The 12,496-nt window shown below is 36.9% G+C and overlaps 1 long non-coding RNA gene across 1 annotated transcript; it reads left to right on the top strand.

Annotated features, from left to right (window-relative positions):
• Nucleotides 1-5,228: 5,228 nt before the first annotated feature.
• LOC107703918 (uncharacterized) lies at nt 5,229-7,519 on the top strand. Its single transcript, XR_001635887.1, has 2 exons — nt 5,229-5,270; nt 7,210-7,519. It is a non-coding gene; the product is annotated as an uncharacterized LOC107703918 (long non-coding RNA).
• Nucleotides 7,520-12,496: the final 4,977 nt, after the last annotated feature.

The following is a 12,496-nucleotide window of genomic DNA, read 5'->3' as shown; positions in this document are numbered from 1 at the left end:
TTCCGGCCAAAGCGATTACAGTGTAATAAACAATAAATCAATTTGTTGTTTAACATAGCCTATCGTTTTTCTTGCAGAATCCGACTTTATTTATTTTAACATGATTTAATTTCACACATTCATTATTATAAACAATAAATCTGTGATCAGGAAAAATGTAATAGATCTTTTGATTTGATTCAGATAGGCTACACAAAAATGATATTTAGCTCTTTATTCGACATTATTACAGTTTAGGTCATTATTATTATAGCATACGAAACTAAAGATAAATGTAAAAATTAACCTCGAAGTTATAACTGCGTGCGTAAAGCTCCCACATTTAAGTAGAATATTTAGTTAGATGTTGTTGTTCTTTCACCGGCTACACTATAAAGTCATGGTGTTAAAATTTCGCTTGAATATGGAATAACTATCACATATGAGAATTCAAGAGGAAGCCCAGAGACAGCAGACACACAGTGATCCACTGAATGATGACAGATGTGAGGGAAGCGTGTGCTGACGCATTTCTGGACATGTTACCTTTTTAAACCGTGTTCGTTAGAAAATGCGTTCGTTTCATTCATCATCAGTCTGTGATCAGAGATGCAGATATAAAAACAGAGCTGCCCTCCCCCATCCAAACAATCAATAATCAAACCAGCATGCCGATTGATCAATACACTGTTGCTATGGTGATGCAACAAGTAACCTGTCTATCAATAACCCCTAATTCCAATGACATTTGTATAGACAATAAGCATGTGTACTGCACATACATCACATCTCAAGGGTCTGAGAAGAGACGCTTCTGCTTCATAAATCATGAACTAAAACAATGCATGTTTGTTTTTGTGAAGAAAAATCGTTTTAAAGAAGCATTTGTGATAAATATTTTAAGCGAATGAGTGAGGTGTCTGAAAGGTGCAAACAAAGATGAAATTTATGGTGAAAGGAATATGTTTAAACACTGTATTTTGTTGATGAAACTAGAAATAAAATATAGGGATCCTTATATGATGCTGCTTATTGAATAAAATTCAAATGAAAATGTTCTGCATTTACCATTAGTTACATTTTATTTTTTAAGGCACAGGTATTTTTAGATTTAACACAGCAAAAAGCACATTTTACCTCAGTACATAGTGTAGGAAATCGTTGTTAAACTGGTCATGATCGTAACATAGTCCATGTTATGAAGAGCTACAGTATCAGTTATAAAACATAAATACTTCTTCTATAACCGATAAATGAACAACAGCAGAACAAACAGAGTTTTGAGCAGAATATAAGACAAGCATTTCTTTATAACATACATTGAGCTCAAGTCAGCTGCAGCAGGGTCCCATTTTTTAAGCGTGGTCGTAAGTTTGTCATGCAGTATTTATTAACTTGAGCATTTCTCTGTGTGGAAAACCCTCAATTGCTATTTATTACAATAGAAAGACTGCACACGTCACCACCTGTCTTTCACTTATCTTTATAGACAAATACATATTTCAATAACTCTTAAAAAAGTAACTGATTAGAAGTCAGTCTTTTTTTTTCATCTGCATTTGTACACAAACATATACAATGTAAATGTTTGATATACAATCCACACGCTCCAGAAAGAGCAGAGAAAGTCACTTATTAATGCTCTAGATAGGGCTAAGTTGGATATACAGGGCTGGAATGGGGCCCAATTTTAGCCTTTCCTAATGTAACAATGAATTTCATAACCTTTTATAATTCTATCTACTCTAATCTCTGTAAAAGAAAGCAACCTTAATAATAATTAATCTTTGTGTATAATAAACATGGTTTCAGAACTGTTTTGGTCATTGTTTTTGCATGTCACTTGAGATTTATTTATCCAAGTCCACATCTATTACCAGTACAGAAGTGAAAGTTAAAGGGGTCACATGATGCGATTTAAATTTTTCCTTTCTCTTTGGAGTGTTACAAGCTCTTGGTGCATAAAGAAGATCTGTAAAGTTGCAAAGACTAAAGTCTCAAATACAAAGAGATATTCTTTATAAAAGTTAAGAGTTCACCACGCCTACCTAAAACGGCTCGTTCTAACACGCCCCCACATGTCTACGTCACAATGTGGGAAGATTTGCATAACGCCGCCCAAATGTTCACGCAAAGAAAGAAGGCGTAACTTTTATTCTCGCTGTAGTATTGTTGTTGCCGCTGCCGCCATGTTGTGAAGGCGCTGTGTGTTTCGTTGTGAAAGCGAAACTACTTTGTTTGGTCTTCCAAAAGAGGACGATATCTGCTTCGTCATGCCTGGAGTTGATCCGTGCTGGTCGCTGAGGAAATACATCAACTTCGCGCTGTGGATCGCCGGATCGGCTTTCACCGTGGATGAAGCAGAGTCCAGCCCAGGGTCGTCACATGTGGTTGCCGCAAGCCCGCAGGACGCTCCTTCATCGAATCCGCCAGCCGCCGCTCACTCAAGGCGAAACTACTTTGTTTGGTCTTCCAAAAGAGGTCACACACTTGAGGTATTCGGCCAATCACAACGCTCTGGATAGCTGGTCAATCATGAGCTTTGTAAAAATCAACACGTTTCAGAAAGGCGGGGCATAGACGAGAAACAATAATGTACAGTATGTGGAAAATAATGTGTTTTTTGAACCTTAAACCACATAAACACATTTCATTACACCAAATACACAACATAATGTTCTTTTTAGCAACATCATATGACCCCTTTAAAGTGGCATAACAATCTGACGTGTTCAGAATGCTACATGTAAAGATTACTCAGGCTATATGCTACTGCTCCCATAGAGCTAATCCTTATTATAAATAAATAAACAAACAAAATGTATTTATTTGTATGGGCGAATGGTTGATTCTGGGGACATCTGCTGGTTAAATGCATGAAAATGCAATAAAAATACCATCAAAATCGTACAAAAACGTCCAAAATGCTACAGAAATTACTGGCATATATTTGTAATCATTAATATCTTGAACCTTTATATGATTAATATACTTCATTTTTTATAATAAAGCGTCTTTTCAGTTTTGTTACCAAAGGTCTCTAATAAAATATATATTTTTGTCTAGATAAATAAAAAGCAGGTTTATGGTTTTATATCTCTATGATATGGCTATGCTTTTATGAACAAAAAAGCAAATATAACTGTGCTAATCATGACCCACTATACCAGGCTTGTTTGATTAATTAACACAACTTCTCGACTCTTTGGTGGAGAGAATGTTGAGAGAATTACGTTAGACTTTATTATTTGAAATGATGCATAGGAGTATTTGACCAGTATCATATCACAATGTATGCGGCACTAATATACTAATAAAATGTTCTGTAACTGTATGTTTTGAAGCATTTCTACTTGATTTAATTACATTTTAAATATAACACTGACAAGAATCTAAAAACATTTCTCTGGAGCCTAGACTCTTATATTTTGTATTCTTCCCTATAACAACATTTTAAGTTGTGCCTCAGGACAGACAAGTATTATGAAATTATTTATATGTCTATGGCCCAGCTGTCCCGACCTTCCCATACTGCATGACGTTCGAAGCTTCAAACGTCATCAATCACGTGCTGTTGTCATTTCGATACAAGTATCGGCACAGTGTGTGATACAATAGACAATCCTTAGGAGTTAAAGAATTTTCATTAAGTAGTATCCTGAATGATGGTCCAAATGCAGGAAAACAAATAAGTGCAGTCATGAGATTTCTTAAGAATTGTGGAATAATGAACAGAATTTAAGATTTAGGTGAGTACATTCTCCATCACAGTCATCACAGTAGGTGGCGGTATGCACCTATGAAGTTGGTTCGCAACCCGCCATAAAACCAAAAGAAGAAGAAGAAGAAGATACAATAGTGCTTTGAAAACTGCGTCGGAGCCTCGCAGCTGCGGTATCAATCGTCCCATCACTAGCTGTAAGTTTCTTTATCTACTTGCTTCGGGCGACATGTATTCTTGACATTAATGTGTAAAGTGGTTAAGACGTTGTCATTTATACACATAGCATGTTATCTTAAGCTTTTTCAATGCAAATCGTAAATATATACAAAAATCGATGTTAATATGCAAATGTGTGTAATATTAACAACATTCTTGTAACCTGTATATTATAATTTGTGTTATTTGAACACGTTCAGTCATGAGACTAACTAGAGATTGTATTTTTCCTTTAGTGTCAGGTCTATTGTAGAGTTCGGACATCAAGCTGCAATAAATGCTGAAATTGAAACTTCCATTTCTCGAATGTATAATTGATGGAGTTTAACTTGCTGTCAGACTTAGGAAAGGTTTAACATGAAGGGAGAACAGTATAACTATAGTAAGCCATTCTTGTCACTAGGAACCTACTTCAAGCTTGTGTGTTTTTAAATCATATTTAGTTAAATGTCATGTTAATTAGGCTAATACTTGGACAATGTCAGCGTTTAAGCATAATTGAACTATTGGATGTTCCCTTAGGCATCATGTTGCCATTATCAAAGCCACTGGAAGGCAAGCCTGCAACCAAAAAGGTGTAGCAGGGCTGGTGCTAACACTGCGGCTTTGGCAGTACACAGGGAAGGAGACCAGAGGCCATTGTATGATTAGCTTTATTTTGTATGAGGTGCTTTACATGATCCAAGTTAGCCATTATGCTTTTTCCAATCTCCCAATAATAAGACAACCTCTGGCCGTTATCCACCTTATTTTCCAATGCAGAAGCAAGCTGTTTTCTGCGAATGTGCGAGACTTCTGATTCATTACCCGCTACAGGGAAAAATCCAGAAGAATATCCAAGTACAGTAAATGGTCAAATTGTATGCACTACAAATGAATGTGTTTATAATTAAGACAACACATTAATATAATATAGTAAAAAAAATACCAGTTTGCAGTTTCAAGCAGCATAACAAGCTGTTTTGTACAGCTAAAATGAACTGGAAGTGAATGACACTGGAAGCCAGACACATTAAATTTACAAATGTTTCACTTACATAAATGCTTAAATGTGTAATAATAATAATACAAAAAAACACTCAGTAACTGATGTATTGTTGATTTGGGCAAATCTGCTTCTTCCACACAGATATTCATGTTCAGCGAAGCTCCTTCCACAACAATCACACATTCAGCAATTCACTAATAAATGCTGGAATATTTCCATCAGTTCACAAGTGCAGACGAGCATCAAAGCATCAGGAAGAGCTGAAATCTGCAAAGACTGAGTTTATTGAAGAGGACAGAGAGATAATGAGAGATCCAGAACCCTGCAGAATGAAACACACTGAAGATACTGAAGAACAAACAGGTTGGTGTTTACTAGTGAAAGAGACTAACTAGTGAAACGATGAGAGACGGCATTGACCTCATGTATAATTCACTGGTCGCCGTGATTTTGCCAGGTAAGACATGTTCCTGGATTAACATCTTTTGTTGATCCTGGATCAACATTACTGTCCAAAAATACAGACTTAACCCAATCCCCACCCCTAAACCTAACCCTACCCATAATTTATTCCTAAAATCAGTGGGAAATGATAGCTGATTAACAAGGGTGTAGAAGCACCTACTCCTGATTGTAAATTTATTTATATATATATATAAATAAAAACCCACAATGTCTAAGAAAGTAAATAAGAAAGAGTAAAACATTAATTTTCCTACAACATTGATCCAGGAACATGTTGTACTTGGTCAAATCACACTCACCATAATTCACCGGTGAGAAAACAGTACAGTACATAATATTACAACAATAACACCTTCCATTCTCGCTCAGTCTGCAATAACATAATAAATGATAACATATCGTGTCTGCGTGAAAGGTGCGCAGAAAAATGCAAATACATACATTCACAGGCAGGTATCCTAATGTTTGGACCGAATAATCTGATTGGTCGAACATTTGATGTATTTACGATATAAATTCTCAAGCACTCTCTGGTTTGTGTTTATACCCACCGCACATTTCAGAAGCATCCAGAAGTGGCTCTCTGTGCTGCTTTGCTAAAGATATGCTCCTAGTCTAATTTTGATGGACGCCGCGTCCAAGCTGCACATAATTAGATAATTTATGTATTTTAACAGCTGCATGCCTTTTATCTTTGTCATTCATAACTAGATAGGTAGAACCCAAAAAAAAAAAAAACCCACAGAAAATCAAGGAAAACAACGTTGGACAAGCAAATCTCATGGTCTTGCGAATCCAGTTGCTTAGTTCCTGGTGTGAGTTGACACCGCGTGGAAGACGGAACAAAACCTTGTCGGAGCCATGAATGGTAATGTTAACATAAAACGCTGATCGTAGGCTGCTTTTCCCGAGTTCGCACTTACATATAATTGGATTGAGCAGATAGTAAGCATATTTGGCATGCTGTCCTGAGGGGAGGGCTCAGAGCCCGGAATATAGCGTGAACCCAGAGAACTCCCCTTATCCCTAATCTGGGATGAGAATAGTTAAAGTGAGGAGTTGAGGTGGAGGAGGGATGCCGGAAAACTGTTGTGGGACAGAGGTAAGTTGGCTGTATATATACATATCATGCTGGTTAAGATGAATAACTAAACAAGCTCCACCTGTGCTGAATTGGTTTACCATCTGATCGTGCTCCTCCCGAACCTTGTTAATAAAACATCATTTAAACGAACATTTAATTTTAAAACAAAAGTTCTTCTTTGGCCAGATTAGCCTACACTTTCTTAATAGCTTAAACACAGGCTTTAACTGCAATGTCACTGTTTCTGTCACTGCAACTTCCCAAACAGGCAAACACACACACAAAATGAAATTTTGGTCCGTCTGCCGGATGAAAAAATGCATTAAAAACACACCTTCATATTTCAGAGAATGTAGTTAATATTTGCGTAATTAATGATTTAATCTCATTCACCTGCAATTAATCAGAATTTTTTTTTTTTATTACCCGACCCGCGGATTATCCGCAGTGCCCACAGATTTAACTGTGATCGCTGCATCACTACAACTGACATTAACAAAGGATCAGGCTTAGGAGAGCCAATACCAATCAGTTAAAAAAATGCTTGATCAGCTCGGAACATCCCTACTTTCAAATATCATATTTTACATATTACAAAAACACAGTTTCTGGAAAGAATATCTAGTACCATTAATGGCTAATTCTGAGAAACATTATTACTCAGGCAGTAGTTGGAAGATGTTCAATAACAAAACACCAATAAAGATGATATATGAACTGCTCACAAATGAACTGTTTTTACTTTGATTTCAGAGTTGATTGAAGAAAACGAGGAGAAAGAAGAATTGAGTGAATTTGAGGAGGAAAGTCATGTTAAAACTAGTGACTTTCAAACCAAACAGAAAGATTTAAAGAAAAGAAGAGCCAAGAAATCTTTCACCTGCACTCAGTGTGGGAAGAGTTTGACTAACAAACGTCATCTTGAGCTTCATATGAGAGTTCATACTGGAGGGAAGCTGTATGCATGTGATCAATGCGGCAACACATTTTTGTGGGCTTCAGACCTGAAGAAACACCTGAACGTTCATACGAAGGAGAAGCCACATTCATGTTATTTGTGTGGGAAGAGTTTTTCATGTCCACAACATTTAAAAGAACATCAGAAAATACATACTAGTGTGAGAGAGTACATGTGCTTTGAGTGTGAAAAGACTTTTACTTCAGCAAAGTGTTTAAAACAGCACCAGAGGATCCACACTGGAGAGAAACCATACAAGTGTTCACACTGTGACAAGAGATTCAATCGGTCAGGACATGTGAAAAGACATGAGAGGATTCACACTGGAGAGAAACCGTACACATGTGATCGGTGCGGGAAGAGTTTCACACTAAAAGGACACCTCACTGCACATACGAGAGTTCATACTGGAGAGAAACCATTCACTTGTGATCAATGTGGAAAGTGTTTCGCGCAATCAGCAAAACTTAGGGAGCACGTGAATATCCACACTGGAGAGAAACTGTACCCATGTGATCAATGCGGCAAAACATTTTTGTGGGCGTCAGTCCTGAAGAAACACCTGAACGTTCATACAAAGGAGAAGCCACATACATGTACTTTGTGTGGAAAGAGTTTTTCACTTCTACATCATTTAAAAGAGCATCAGAAAATACATACTGGTGTGAGAGAGTACATGTGCTTTGAGTGTGAAAAAACATTTACTTCGGCATACTGTTTAAAACTGCACGAGAGGATCCACACTGGAGAGAAACCGTACAAGTGTTCACACTGTGACAAGAGATTCAATCAGTCAGGAATCCTGAAAGCACATGAGAGGATCCACATTGGAGAGAAACCTTATCACTGCACTGCATGTGGCAAGAGTTTTAGTCAATCATCTTCTCTACACAATCATACAAAAAGCATTCACAGTAAGTAGATCCAGGACTTTCAGGTCTGTTGCTGCGTCCTCACCAAATGTGACACAATAATGCATCAACCCATAAAAACATCATCTGGATAAATCACAGAAACATTATCTAAAGTTTTGATAGTGAATAAAGTTCATCTTCAAAACCAGCAGATTCAACTGTGAGATTCAGATCAACTCAAAGATGGAGTTCCTCCCCAAAAAACTATACTAAATGATATCATTGTGCTTTCTTTTAAGTTTCATATTGTTTTCAATTGTCTTAAAATGCATATGTCACTAGTAGTCAGTTTCATGAAGAAATGTAGAAGTTGACAAACTGTTCTCGCTCAGGAAGCTGAAGAAGAGGCTGTAACACTTTTAAGAGAGACTGAGATTTAGTTTTATTTGTTCTTTGTTGTTTCTTAAACCACTAGTTATTCTCCTTCAATGACATATTTAGAAACTTTTAGCACAGATGCAAGATATACTGTCATGTAGCTTTGTAACTGATCCTTCTGTGCTTCTCTTGTAAGTAAGGATGGTACCTGAGCCCGATATTAAACGGGTTTTGGGGCCAAATTACGAAATACCGTAGTATTGATAAGCTCTGATGTTATCGGTTCTGCTTCCAGTACTGGAGAAATTAAGTAAATTAAATTAAATACCAGACTGGTATTATGACAAATTACAGTTTAAGTCACTTCCGTGTTGGTTTCACGAGAGATAGAGCAGGAGGTTGCCGCTTGGTAAATACACTTACAATTTACACACGTGGTCAGAATTGTTGGTACCCTTTGGCAAATATGATCAAAGAAGGCTGTGAAAATAAATCTGCATTGTTAATCCTTTTGATCTTTTATTTTAAAAAATCACCAAAATCTAACCTTTCATTGGAGAATAAGAATTTTAAATGGGGGGAAATATTATGAAATAAATGTTTTCTTTTTCAAATACACGTTGGACACAATTACTGGTACCCCTAGAAATTCTTATGAGTAAAATATATATCAAATATATTCCCATTCATATTCACAATTATGGATTATTTCATGTTCATAATCACTCATTTGCTAGGGTTCAGGCCAGGGAACTGCGACGGCCATGGCAGAAGCTTCATTTTGTGCTCAGTGACCCATTTTTGTGTTGATTTTGATGTTAGTTTTGGATCATTGTCCTGATGGAAGACCCAACCATGGTCCATCATAATATTTCTTACGGAGGCAGTCAGGTTTAGATTTTTTATCTGTTGGTAGAATCCATGATGCCATGCATCTGAACAAGATGTCCAGGACCTCCGGCAGAAAAACAGGCCCACAACATTAGATCCAGCAATATATTTAACCGTGTGCATGGGGTACTTTTTATCCCTGTTTGCACCAAACCCATCTTTTTTCTAGTTTCATCTGACCATAGAAGCCAGTGCCATTTGAAGTTCCAGTCGTGTCTGACAGCTGAATATGCTGGAGTTTGTTTCTGGATGAGCGAGGAGAATTTTTCTTGAAAGACTCCCAAACAACATGTGGTGATGTAGGGGCTGTTTGAAATTTTTTTAGGCTTTCTGACCCCAAGACTCAACTAATCTCTGCGATTCGCCAGCTGTGATTCTTGAGTCTTTGGCCACTCAAAGTCTGCGTTAGGACGATATAGACACATGTCCTCTTCCAGGCAGACTTGTAACATCTTTAGTTGATTAGTTGATCTAGTTGATTGGAACTTAATTATTGCCCTGATGGTGGAAGTCTTTAGCGTATTTCTTACAGGCACTTTCTATTTTGTGAAGCTCAACAATCTTGTTCTGTACATCAGAATATATTCTTGGGTTTTACTCATTGTGATAGATGATTAAGGTAATTTGGTTGGAGTTCCTCATATTTATAATCCTGTAGAACAGGAAGTCATGGCTGGACAATTTCATGATCTTAGTCACTCTGGTGTGCTAAAAAATGTAAATATGAATGGGAATATACAGTACTTCAGTGATATTTTACTCATAAGAATTTCTAGGGGTGCCAATAATTGTGGCCAACATGCATTGGAGAAAAACATTTATTTTAATAGGTTAGAATTTTTTTGAATGAAAGATCAAAAGGATAACCAATGCAGATTTATTTCCACAGCTGCCTTTGCTCATATTTAGGTTACTAAGGGTGCCAATATTAGTGAAGGGCACTGTAACTAGTAGTGCCTCTTACAGTATTACCAACACAAGGAAGGAACTTTATTTTACAGTCATGTCCTACGTCTCATAAGCTTGTACTACTAATAATTATTACAATAACTGGGTATAATAACTAGGAACTAACTCTGAACCTACACTAACCTTATCCCACGTAGTTACCTTATACTACCCAGTATTTTCTTAGTTAAGTACACACATTGTAAAAAGTGCAACCAAAATTTTATTAGCAAAAAGATTAACTGAATACTATGAATGGATGAAGACATAAAAAGTGCACAAGATGCAAATGATTGTGTTGGATGTGGAGTTATCTTATGAAAAGAAACTGTTGTTGTTCTTAAACTAATAAAAAGAACTTGGAGGCAAACAAGTGAAAAATAATTTTTATGAACTGGTATCAGCTATATAATATCTAATGTAAATTAGAAAATCATATACCAATAATAAACAATGCCAAGGTATATGGAAAGAGGGTTAAGACACATTTGCCTTCTGCATGGTCAAGTGAGCAGTGTAGTTAGGGTAAGCAGTCCTTTTAGGCTTTTAAACAACCTATCCTACAGATTGAAACCAGTGTGTGTTAAGTGTACACAGAGTGGCTCAGTGAAGGGTTGGATGATCTGCCATGAAATCAACATCAGAAAATTCTACAAAGCAATGTGAAGGTGTCAGTCTGTGAACTGAAGCCCTAAACATACACATTAAGGCTTGAGCAAAGATACACTGCTGTATCCAAAACCTTCCACAAGTATTTCTCTACCTCATTTTTGATCAGGTACTCCATTAATAACGGCATTTTGACACGAAAGGAAAACCCTCTCTATTACTGTACAGTTACTACTTGAAAAGGTAGAATTCAATATATTTTCTAGGAAATGAACCCACAAATGGCTTTAACCATAGTCACCTTTTAAAGGTCACATATTTTATACCTTACTGGAGTTTTATTTTAGGTTTTGATGTCCTTAAGAATATATATTTGCAGTATAAGGACCAAAAACAATCTCAATATATTTTTACAGCTCATTTTTCAGGAGCTCTGCTGAGAACAGGTCGATTTTGTCCTGTCTACTTAATATTCATGAGCCTCTCTTCTGATTGGCCTGTTTTTTTCTGAGTGACGCACGGCCAGGCCAACCACAGGTAACTAGGGTCAGCCGACGTCACAGCGCTAGCTGGAGGCAGCAAAACAAAGAGGAAACTGGAGGCGGCCCATTCAAACCAGTGCAGATGCAGCTACATAAGGAGCTTAAAATATCATCTTGTGATGGGTGCCAGAATCGACGTAATACAGCCTCAAATTAGAAATTTAGAAATATCTGCTGCCACTGCCAGACAAAAAACCGACAACAGCTGTGGTTAAACACGTTAAAACGAGCAGACTGGACAGAAATGATCATCAAAAATGCTCGCGTTTGCAGCGCACACTTCTTATCAGAAAAGGTTCAATAAAGTATTGTCTTTTGTTGTTATGGGCACGTCTACAGATTTCTTGCCATATGTCTATGTTTCTTGCATCTAACGACTATGCCGTGTATGAAATAATGTCTGTGTGCATGCGTGTAAAACAACAAACTGACGATTTATATATAATCATTTGTAATTGTATATACATTGTTGTTATTAATTGTGGCTGGAAAAATAATGTAGCTGTGTGTGGACTGACTGTTTTGAAACTTATATGGTAGTTACATAGCACCTAGACCTCAGTTACCATGAAAAAAGCCAGGACATTTCAGTTTTGACAATATGGGACCTCTAAAACATCCTTCAAACAATGGACTAAATATCAATTTATTGAAAAATATTCAAAAATGTCTCCTGTTTTTGAGACCTTTTATGAATTTGTTCTGGGAGTTACCACCCTGATTATGGCGTCTACCACACATTATGCGAACTTATGCGCTACAGAACACATATCACACGGGGTGTCTTCAAGCGCAGACAAAAACAGGACAGTATTGAAATCGAAATAAAAACAAAATACGTATTCAAGCCAACAAACTAC

Source organism: Sinocyclocheilus anshuiensis, unplaced genomic scaffold (assembly GCF_001515605.1).
Source record: "Sinocyclocheilus anshuiensis isolate Anshui unplaced genomic scaffold, SAMN03320099.WGS_v1.1 scaffold991, whole genome shotgun sequence".
Lineage (NCBI taxonomy): Eukaryota > Metazoa > Chordata > Actinopteri > Cypriniformes > Cyprinidae > Sinocyclocheilus > Sinocyclocheilus anshuiensis.
Note: the sequence above shows the minus strand (reverse complement) of the source record. Positions and strands in the feature narration are given on the sequence as shown.